The sequence below is a fragment of the Panicum hallii genome, chromosome 3, assembly GCF_002211085.1.
Source record: "Panicum hallii strain FIL2 chromosome 3, PHallii_v3.1, whole genome shotgun sequence".
Taxonomy (NCBI): Eukaryota; Viridiplantae; Streptophyta; class Magnoliopsida; order Poales; family Poaceae; genus Panicum; species Panicum hallii.
Window position 1 is genome coordinate 38,346,490 of NC_038044.1, and position 11,304 is coordinate 38,357,793.

General features: G+C 47.5%; 1 pseudogene; it reads left to right on the top strand.

Moving 5' to 3' along the window:
* Positions 1–543: 543 nt before the first annotated feature.
* LOC112885419 lies at positions 544–1,760 on the top strand (annotated as a pseudogene).
* The last annotated feature ends 9,544 nt before the right edge of the window (positions 1,761–11,304 follow it).

Below are 11,304 nucleotides of genomic sequence, written 5' to 3' on the forward strand. Positions count from 1 at the left end.
GGTTGCTGCGTTGAGTTGCTGCAAAGGCCTCTGGCTTCCTGAAGCCGGCTAGGTGGCTGTTAAAGCCACCCGAGCCGTTGGCGATGCAGATCCATAAGTCAAAGATGAAAGTTGTGCCCTCATCGAGCACGGTGCTGGTGAAGCTGAAAGATGCCATCAAGTTCTCCGGTTGATGCTCGATGAACACCCCTACCTGGCGCGCCAGCTGTTGGTGTTTTACTGCCACGCCCACTGAGGGATACCCCTGAGGTGGTGAGTTTGTAGGTAGGGTGTCGCCGAGATCAGGAACTCTTTCGTTTCACAGTTCAAATTTGTAGCTGAGATTTCGTTTCACAGTTCAAATTTGTAGCTGAGATGCAGTAAGAACAGACCACCCAAACGTATGTGCCCTCCGAATCCGACGGGGCAAAAAAATTTAACAAACCAATGCAATTCACAAGATGGGTGTGCACCAGCCGGCAATAAACCTCGACGCCATCCCTGGAATCCAAGTATCCAACCTAATCGTGTGCAGGAGAATCCAGATCGGCTACCCTCTCGGCAATGGCGCCTGCAGGACCGCGATCCCCAGCGAGGAAGCGGATCAAGACGGCCCCCGGCGTCACCCTGCCGCCGGACATGCTATTCGAGGTCTTCCTTAACCTGCCGGCCAGTTCGGTCTGCCGCTTCCGCACCGTCTGCCGCTCGTGGCGCGCGGTCCTCTCCGGCCGGAGCTTCCTCGCCGCCCACGCGGCCCGCCGGGCCCGCTCCTCCTCGCCGCCGGCCCGTTCCGCAGCTGCCCGCGCTCGTGGCACGTCGACCTCTTGGACCTCGCCGGCACCGTCGCGAGGCGGACGCCCTTGGCGGAGAGCGGCGCCAAGGAGCTGCTCACGTGCGGCGATCTGGCCTGCCTCATCGGGACGGGCAACGGCATAGCTCGGGTGCTCGACCCGGCCACCGGCGCCGTGACCGTGCTGCCACCCAGCCTCTCGGAGGAGAACAAGGCAGGGGAGGGCTGGGGCCGCCGCGAGAGCTTCCACGTGGTCGCGTACGCGTTCGGCCGCGTCTCCTCGACGGGGGAGTACAAGCTGCTCCGCCTCGTCCGTCTCCTTCGCTACACGCCGAGCCGCGGCAGCGGGCTTGTGGCCGAGGTCCTCACCCTTGACGGCGACCCGAGGTGGAGGAGCAGGCGGAGCCCCCCGGTCCTTGTCGCCGCAGACAGAATGGATTCCATGGCTGTCATCGACGGCGTCGTGTACTTCTTGGCGCTCCAGATCGAGCAGCTCCCTTTCTTCGTCAATAATAGCGTCAGCGCCGAGCCAGGATCCATAGCTTCGTTTAACCTCGAGACGGAGGAGTGGATGCCGATTCTCCGGGGATCGCTGAACGGACGTCGTTAGGGCAACCCGGAGCTGATGCTCCAGCAAGAACCGCCATTGCTGACCTTAACGGAGCTGAACGGCTTCTTCGTTACAGTTCACAGCGACCGATGTCAGCGGTCATCCATGGATCTATGGTTTCTGAACGACTCCAAACAGAAAAACTGGGTGAACAGATACAGCATTCGGCTTGATCTGTGTCCTCGCCGCCGCGTATTCTCCACCAACCCATTGTTTGCGGATGACAGGAAGATTTTGCTGTTGGTGCGGCCAAAGGGAGTGCTGATGGTGTACGATCTGCAAACAGGGTCGTGCAAGGATTTGGATCATATCAACTGTGTTGCAGTTGGTTTGTACAAGGGAAGTATGTTGAGCTCACGAAGTGTACAAGACCAGGAGTAGCATAGCATTGCTGCCAGAAACGATTTAGTTCATCTTTGTCGGCAATTCGGCAAACTACCCGTGTAGGTGTAGCCATTTGAATAGTTCTGTGGTGAGTCGTCAACGTCAATGGCTGAAGTGCAAGGGTGACCATCCCATCTGTAGGTGTAGTCCTTCCGATCTGAGCTCGACGCTCCATGGTAGGAGGTAGGGAAAATGGGAAATAGGTCCCTCATTGGATTCTGTTGTAAACAATGTTCTTACTGCAATCGCCAATTTGGTGGCGAAGAGAGCTGCAATCACGTTGACAGACTAAGGAAAAAAAATTGTGGCATGTACTTTCTTGATTTGTTGACTATTGAAGTAAGTAATGGACTTTTCTTATCGTCATAAAGGATGGTAATAGAACATGACCCTAATACTTTTTTTTACAATCAAACTTGATCCTTATATACTTTTTACTAAAAAGATATAAAGTAAGAGTCGGCCCTTTCTGAGCCTGATCCTTAAATTATCTAGACTAAAATTTGAGATCCTTTACCACCCCTATTGCAAAGGTACATGTCCTTTGTTGCGCAGATATTACATATTTGTTGTCATATTTCTTTGGTTGTTTCATCCAAAAGATTTTTATTGGTAAAGTTGCAGAAATAAAATTTGATTTTGCATTAATTTTGATTTCTCATGAAGTTTCTCACCATGAAGAAACATACCACAAATATGTAGAAAGTTCTAGCAAATATGAGAAATTTTATAGTAATAAGGTTCATGTACGCTCCTTGAACTCAACATATATACTTCAAAACTTCCAAAAGTAATGATGAACTTTCTACATTTTTGCCCTTTGTAGCCGAAAATTGGGATAAGGTCAGATTTGGATCCATGATGGATGGAATGATATACGATGAACTCAGTTCGGATTAAAACAACTACGGTTCCTCAGCAATGGCGCTAAAAAGCTTGTTGGTATTTTTAAACCTACCAGATTAATCCGCAAGCGTATGAGTATTGATGCAGCTTTCACCCAAAAGTATTTGGGAGTATTGATTTCTATGGGAAACATGAAATGCGCTAATACTAAGGTAGGCTTTGGTTGGAGAACAAGGTGGGATGGAATGGCTCTAGTTTGGTTGGAGGAACGGAGCAATCCCATTTTTTGTTTGGTTCGAGGGATGGAGCCATTATGTCCCTTGTTTTGTTGTTGGGACAAGGATGAGGACATGCTTATGGTCACCCATTTCTCTCTTTTGGTGAGTTTACTACCAGTGCACAACCATAACACACATATAAGCAATGGAACAATAGAATATATCACAATTATATATATATATATTTAAGAGGTCCTATCATATTATAATATAATATAATATAATACATACATACTTAATTAACCCACAGTGCATTGTTTATGGGTACAAGCAAAATTTGAGACTATATGACCAGATTCTGTACCACCATTGCATCAGACATGAGCTCTACCAATCCTTATAGCCAAAAGCTTTAGCAACATGAGTTCTACCACAAGCCTATACAACCAAAACTCTAGCAACATGAGTTCTACCACAGCCCATACAACCAAAAGCTCTAGCAAATGAGTCTACCACAGTCCGTACAACCAAAAGCTCGAGCAACATGAGTTCTACCACAATCCATACCATAGTGCATCAGATGTTGAAGTTGTCGCTAACAAACTTGGTAATCCAAGTTATCTTGTGATCAAAGGGCAGGGAGCTGAAAGCTCTAGCAACATGAGCATTGTTTACCAAGTATTGAAAGTAAAAGGACTTGTGATCATGTTCAAAACCTAGAAGGCTAGTCATAGTTTCAAACAACCCCTCTAGCAGGTAATTGCCCACTTTAGCAACCTCCTTGATAGCATCAGAAAGCGTTTCAGAGGCTTGTTTAAATGCTGCAGCCAAACCATCACCATCACTCTCAACAATCCTGGCTCTCTTGCATGGTCTGCCGGCTGAAGATGTTGCTCCATTATCCAGCAATGGTTGTAGCACCATTGTCCTCTTCTGCAGTACCTAAAGAGTCATTTTCTCCATCTTCTCCGGTCCGCAGTACCTAAAGGGTCATTTGAGCCCTTTGTGATGAGGACATCTCTCCTTTGTATACAATGCAAGGACCGATCACTAGAGCACGTGCGCGACAGTTGGATCTCCAGGTACGTTCTAACCTTGTTAGTTGTAAATCAGTTTTGGCCCATGGGATATGCAATTACATAAATATGTAGAAGAAGGCTTGTTGCGCGGCTGCGAGTACTTCTGAAGAAGGGTTCAGCACACGGATGTCGAACTGTACTTGATGGCCTCCTAGTCGCTGTCATACGACTTCTTCAAGTCATCGTGGAAGGTGAGCATGCCACTCTTTCCTAGAATCTTGAGAAGTAGGTAGACGTAATGGGGCATGTGAAAGGATCTTGGTGATGCCTAGAGGGGGTGAATAGGCGTACCTGAAAAACCTAAAAAATTCTTTGCAGCCATTAAATATGTTGGAACTTCCGACACTGTACCGGAACTTCCAACAAAACTAAAGTTCTTATACTAAATTCAAAATTAAACTTGAAACTGCAGAACCTGACTGAATCAAAAGTTGCACAATGATACTAGGAGATTTCTGCAGGTGATCTTTGCAAGCACAACAACTCGAGTACATAGATCGGCACAAAACAAAATCTAGGTCAATAGGAACTAAATAAATGCAATAACCACAAGACACAAGAGATTTGTTCCCGAAATTCACTTCCAATAAGGAAGCTACATCTCCGTTGAGGAGCTCACAAAGAGCCGGGTCTTCCACTAACCCTTTATCTCACTCAATCAACCACAAAGGAGGATTGAGTCACTTAATATGAAATCCACAAAGGATAGGGTAATACAAACTTTCCGGGGCGCACACACACGAGAGGACGCTCCACAGGTGACACCAAACCTTCTAGAAGCAAGCTTCAAGAGTAACAAACATGAATCAAAGGATGAAGATGCTTCAAGTGCTCTTGAGATGAACTTGGCTAACCTTTCACTTAAAAGGTTGAGTCTCACGCCTCAATCTTGCTCTCACACAAGCTCTAGCTAAAATCAACTAAAGAATTAGCTCAAAGAGGGATTGGGAGGAGTAGTAAATGCTCTTGGAGGTGTTTATCTCGGGTTAGGTCAGCAGCAAGTGAAGGGGGGCTGAGGGGGTATAAATACCCAAGCTCCAAAAACTAGCCGTTAGTGCACTGGTTAAGTGATTGTTGGAACTTCCGACACAGGGTCGGAACTACCGACGATTTTAAAAAAGCTGGCCGAGGATCCCTTGTCGGAAGAATCCAGCTTCTTTCGACAAATGTCGGAACTTCCTACCTAGGGTCGGAACTTCCGACACACACTGAAACAGATAGAAGACTAGGTACACAAATGTGTGACTTTATATCTCTCCTTGATGGTTAGCATCTCAAATAAGTATTTTGACACCTTCATGATATCCATTCACGTCCCTCTTAATAGTACGATGTTTCCTAAACTCAAATTCAAAATATAAAATAAGTAAGGATCTTCTTTTAAGACCAACACCATCCTTTAAGGAAATTTATCGCCTTTTCTTGCTCTATTTCATTTCATTAAATTTTAATCTATCCAAAACTTGATAAACTCATTAGCTCCTTAATTTTGTATGTCATCAACACCAAAAGCCACTTAGGGGGCCAAATGCACTTTCAGCATGGCCACGAACTTGGCCAGTGTAGGTCTTCCCGAGATGGCATGGTATGAAGATTCGAAGTTTGCCACCTCAAACTTGATGCACTCGGTCCTGTAGTTCTCCCTCGTGCCGAAGGTGACTGGGAGGGTCACAGTCCCGAGTGCTGTAGCCGAGTTCCCTGGTACGACACCATAGAAGGGAGCTTTGCTCAGGGTGAGCATATCTGTGATGTCCAAGCCCATCTTCTGCAAAGTATTTGTGAAGAGAAGATTTAGGCCGCTTCCTTCATTGATGAGTACTTTGGCGAGCCTGACGCTGGCCACCACAGGATCCAACACGAGCGGGAATTTTTTCGGCTCTGAGAAGCTAGTCCACTGATCATCTCTTGAAAACGATATAGGGACCTTTGACCATAGGGGTGGTCATGGTACCGCTGGCTCAATAGATAAGATCTCGCGGAGTGCTAACTTTTGAGCTTGTTTTGAAGCGAAACCGGATTCGCCGCCAAAGATGACATTGACAGTCTTCGATGCGTCCTGGACTTGGGCGCCGCCTGACTTGTCTTTTGGTTCATCATCCTCCTAGTCCTTGCCCTTTTTCTTAGCATTCTTGTCAAGAGGTGGGGCATTGAAGATCTTTCGGAGGTTGTAGCACTCGATTGCCGAGTGCTTGGCGTTTGGGTGCACTGGGTGTCGGTGTTTAACCGGCTGCCCACCGAGGGATATACCCAAGGTGGTAAGTTTTGGGTGAGGAGATGTTTAGATCAGGAACTCGAAGGTGCAAGGAACACAAAGATTAGATAGGTTCGGGCCGCTAGATGCGTAATACCCTATGTCCTGTATGGTGGTTTGTATTGCCTTTGGTGTAGGTTGATCTAGAGATCTTGTTTTGAGAGGGGTCCCTGCCCTCCCTTATATATCCAGGAGGTTAGGGTTACAAAGATACTAACCAACACCAGCTAAGGAATCGTACCAGAACATGTCTCGGGTAGATCCCTTCTGTATCGGTTAGCTCTATCTCCTACTTAAACGGGATAAATAAGAGATAAACGAGATAAATAAGAGATAAGATGGACTTAATCTCTTAAACCTCTTTAAACTACGTTATGTACACAGTCCAGTGGCCCCAGGTCTGACAAGCCCCCGAGCTCTTCGTAGCTGAGTACTGCAGGCTTATCAAGTACTTTCGAAGTAATCTTTGGCTTCTTTGAAGCTCCATCTTGAAGTCCTTCTTCAAGTACTTACTTGGCTGCATCGAAGCTACGAGGTGCTCATGCCCCGAATTTTATCCTTGATATGGTGTGCGATTGAAAAATCGCACACCATATGGAGTAGCCTCTGAGCCTTAGGTTGAATCAGAGAATCAGGCTGAGGGTCACATTAGTCTGTAATCCTCCTTACTTTTCAAATAAATTTGAAAAATAAGTAGTCGATGCCACGTATCCCGCAGCCCCCGAGCCATGAATCTAAATCTCTCAAATTTGGAAATAAGGATCCAAAAGTCGTGGCATTGGTATTACTCTGAAATTCTGAGAAAAACTCTTCGCCTTCTGCATAGTGAAATTAAGCCTCCCGCTGGTTTATTTAACCGCGCGGTGACTTAGGGTTTCTTCTGCACTCTGTCTTCATATGAGTCATCTTCGAGTAGTTTTGCGGCGTCCAGCCCCCGAGTTTACGAGCCAGGAGAGCTGAAGGAGCCATGTCGAGCAGTACGCATCGTCCAGCCCCCGAGCCTGGGAACTAGTGGAACTGTGACGGAACGCCGTGCTGCCTGGAGAGTAGTCGCCGAAGCTTGATCTAAGAAAAGACAATGCATACATTATGTAGCATAATGCGAAGATACCAAGTAGTACTCAGTAATATTGTGAAAACACCAAAATTTATTCGGTGTAAAAATTGCTGTGTCGAGCTCTTTTTTAGGCCATTTAAATCTCCCAAGCAGTCCACCTGTTACGTTTAAGCACCTAGTCCTGTTTTAGCCGTTGCTCATAGCGTGTATGAGATCTTTGTCTCGTGTACGCGTAGAGGCGTTAGGCGTGACAAAAGAACCGAGGTTTCACGGATTAAGGTATGTGCTACTCAAGTAGATTAGCGACCGTTAAGAGGAGACAACGAGCAGAAAGTAGTCATCATGCGACAAAGAGGATGCGCAGTGTGCAAAAGTAGTCGATGAAGTTTAGCCCTGGAGGGTTTCAATGCCCGTCGAGAGACGTACACAGATAGGTAGTCGGCGAAGTGTAGCTCTGGAGGGATTCATGCCCGTCGAGAGACGTACACAGATAAGTAGTCGATCATGGTGTAGCTCCCGAGGGTTTCATACCCATCGAGAGGCGTACCAAAAAGGTAGCCAATCATGGTGTAGCCCCTGAGGGTTTCATGCCCGTCGAGAGGCATACCCGAAAAGGTAGCTGATCCTGTGAAGAACAAGTCAGAAAAGGTATAAGTCACTTAGCTTGATTCGTGGACGAATGTTGACGAAGCCGTGGAGCTTGTTGATGGAGCTGCAACGGTTTGTTGATGAAGCTCGACTAGTCGGAGTCGATTCCGACTGGTAAACTGGAAAGATGCCATCGAGTTCGCCGGTGGATCTTCGATGCGCTCCCCTACCTGGCGCGCCAGCTGTCGGTGTTTAACCGGCTGCCCACCGAGGGATATACCCAAGGTGGTAAGTTTTGGGTGAGGAGACGCCGAGATCAGGAACTCGAAGGTGCAAGGAACACAAAGATTAGACAGGTTCGGGCCGCTAGGTGCGTAATACCCTACGTCCTGTATGGTAGTTTGTATTGCCTTTGGTGTAGGTTGATCTAGAGATCTTGTTTTGAGAGGGGTCCCTGCCTCCCTTATATATCCAGGAGGTCAGGGTTACAAAGATACTAACCAACTGTTATCGCCATATTCTGGACAGGCTAAAAGTGGGCCGTGGAGCAAGATGGGCTTGAGAAACGGTTATGATAAGCTTGCAGATCGGGTTCCGTACGGGCGTTTGGGGCCCACAAGGCCGTGTAAACTCAGGTTTAGGCAGTTAGGATTTGTGTCGTGTTTAATTAGGGTTAGTTAAGGAGAGCAAGTCTACGGACTATAAATATGTACCATGAATAAACAAGAAAGAGAGATTCATTCATCAACAACTCACGGCGCATCGCCTCCCCTGTTCCAGGGTTCTTCATCGGGTAAGTGCCATGTTGCCCCCTGATCACGCTTCGCGTGATCGGGGGCGCATTGCTCTTATTTGTTGCTTTATATGTTGCTCGTTCTGAAGCCTTGTAGATGGCGGGTAGCATTAGTTATCGTAGTGCGTATAGAGTAATGTTATTTTTGTATCATGATCTTGCTCTGTTTCATTGTTCTTGCGTGCTCCGCGATCTTCGTACCTGATCATAGGTGCAATGATCGCATCTTGCTTTGTTTATGTTAATAGATCTAATCTGTTATAGTCGGTTCCTGCTCGTTAGGGATTTAGCTCAATATGTGCATGATTAGGCCTTGCAAACGAGTTGAAAGCTCTGGCAGTACGTTAGTATCGGATCTTAGTCTGCATAGAGATTTCTTTAAGAATCGGCTCTTTAGTTGTTCTTAGGGTCTCTGTTCGGGTTGTTTGTTATGATGCTTTGCGTATTCGTTAGGCTCAATCACGTGTAGGATGTTCCGATTGTGTAGTGAGGGCTTAGCTGTCGTGGATTGGATTAGATTAATATCTTTAAAGCAAGTTTTATCTTATTATTATATATAAATGTCGTTTGACCCAAAGATCCGATCCGGTAATGATGCAATCGGCTCTTTATAGCCGATACCGGGGAGGAGTGATGAGCCGATCACGGCTCGGACTAACCTTTACGAGTGTCTGTGCTCACAGGAATTTCACGAATCACACCTTCCTGATCAGGTACAGGATCAGGTGGCACGCCTAGCAACCCCAAGCCAGGGTGTGCGCCAGATCGCTGGGCCGTTGACCGAGGGACCGGGGCCCGCCAGCCGTCCCGGAAGCCTCCCGGCTCCTCGTGTTGCCTGTCGCTGCTCGCCGGTGGGTTTCGATCGACAACACATTCTGGCACGCCCAGTGGGACCATCTTCATCGACTTCGTCATCGGCGTTTGCACAATCTTCATCGACTCCGTCATCCTCGTCGGCTCTGTCAGCAGTGGTCGGCAGGATGTCAAGGGACGATCCGATCACTTACGAGGAACTCTCTGCTGAACATAAGCAGAAGTATGATGAAATCAAGACTCAGTTTGAAGCCGATCTCATCGGCTCTTTCGAAAGGACTCGCAGCCATGGTGTCAGGTGGAAGGGATTTTCACCTGAAGGTGCTCTTGATGGGGTGGATTTATCTACTCCGTCTGAAGATCGTACTAGAGCGCTGCGACAGGAAGTGAATTATGCGGTGGCTCATTCATTGCACCGACACTCGGAAAGTTTGGTTAATGCTTTTGAGCGTGTGGCTCTGCGTGTGGTCCAGGAGATTATGAAGCATCAACATTCCCCAACTGGACCTGCCTTGGGAAGTCATAGAGGAGAACTGCCGTTCCAAACCAGACCACCACTACCATATACACTTGCAGCTGCAGAATCACATGGTGCTCCAGCTTATGTAGTTTATAAAGAGGGTGGTGACCCCACGGATCACCAGTTTTTCAGCGAGCCGCCTAAGGAGATCCCACATGGTTATGTGTGTATGTATATACCGGACAGTAATAATCCGGTACATCCTGAACAGAGGATAGTTGGAGGGGTTTCTGGAGCCGACGCGGAAAAACAAGCGTGGCTAGCAACTTACGCTACCGGGCCGAGTCATGACAGTACGCACTCGGCCCCTGGGTTACAGACAGCGGAGCAAATCAGCAATATTCTAAGGGATCAGTTCGGCATATTACCAAAAAGGAGAGCGATCGGCTACACTAAGCCGTATCCAGGAAACTATGACTTAATCCCATTACCACCCAAGTATCGGCTCCCCGAGTTCACTAAATTCAGTGGGGCAGAAGGATCTAGCTCTATCGAGCATGTGAGCCGATACTTAGCACAATTGGGCATGATTTCTGTATCAGATCCGCTGCGAGTAAGGTTCTTCTCGCAATCGCTTACGGGACCGGCTTTTGGATGGTATACCTCGTTGGGTCCCGACTCCATCCGTACCTGGAAGCAGCTGGAAGAACAATTTCATATTCAGTATCACACAGAAGCCGCGGAGGCAGGAATTGCCGATCTGGCACAACTTCGGCAGAAGCGTGGGGAAACCGTGGCAGAATTCATCCGACGCTTCAGGGAGATGAAGAATAGGTGTTATTCGACAAGGATCTCAGAAAAAGAAGCTGTCGAATTAGCATCAGTGGGATTGTTAAAGCCGATCAGGGATCTGGCTTTTCAACTGGAATTCACCTCTTTGGCACATCTGGTCCAGAAACTATCGACTTATGAGCAGCGTCATCCTGAGTTATACCAAGACAGGTTTAAACGTCAGGTGGCGGTAGCTGACACGGAAGAAGCCGATGACTCCGAGGAGGAACTAGAGGTATCGGTTGCTGAGTGGGCTCGTGGTGCAAATCCCGTCCCTTGTAAGTGGCTGAAACAAACTGGTCCGGCAAAAGGGTTTGACTTTGATGTGAGTGAGGTCGAACAAATTTTCGACTTGTTACTGAAAGAAAAACAGTTGAAGTTTCCGGAAGGGCATAAGCTTCCCACGGCACAGGAGCTAAAAGGAAGAACATATTGTAAATGGCATGATTCCTTTACCCACGGCACGAACGACTGCAAGGAACTCCGTCGGCAAATACAATCGGCTATTGAACAGGGCCGATTGGTCTTGGGGAAGACCGCCATGAAGGTAGACACTCAGCCTTTTCCTGGTGTAAATATGGTAGAACAAAATGACCGGTCTGCAA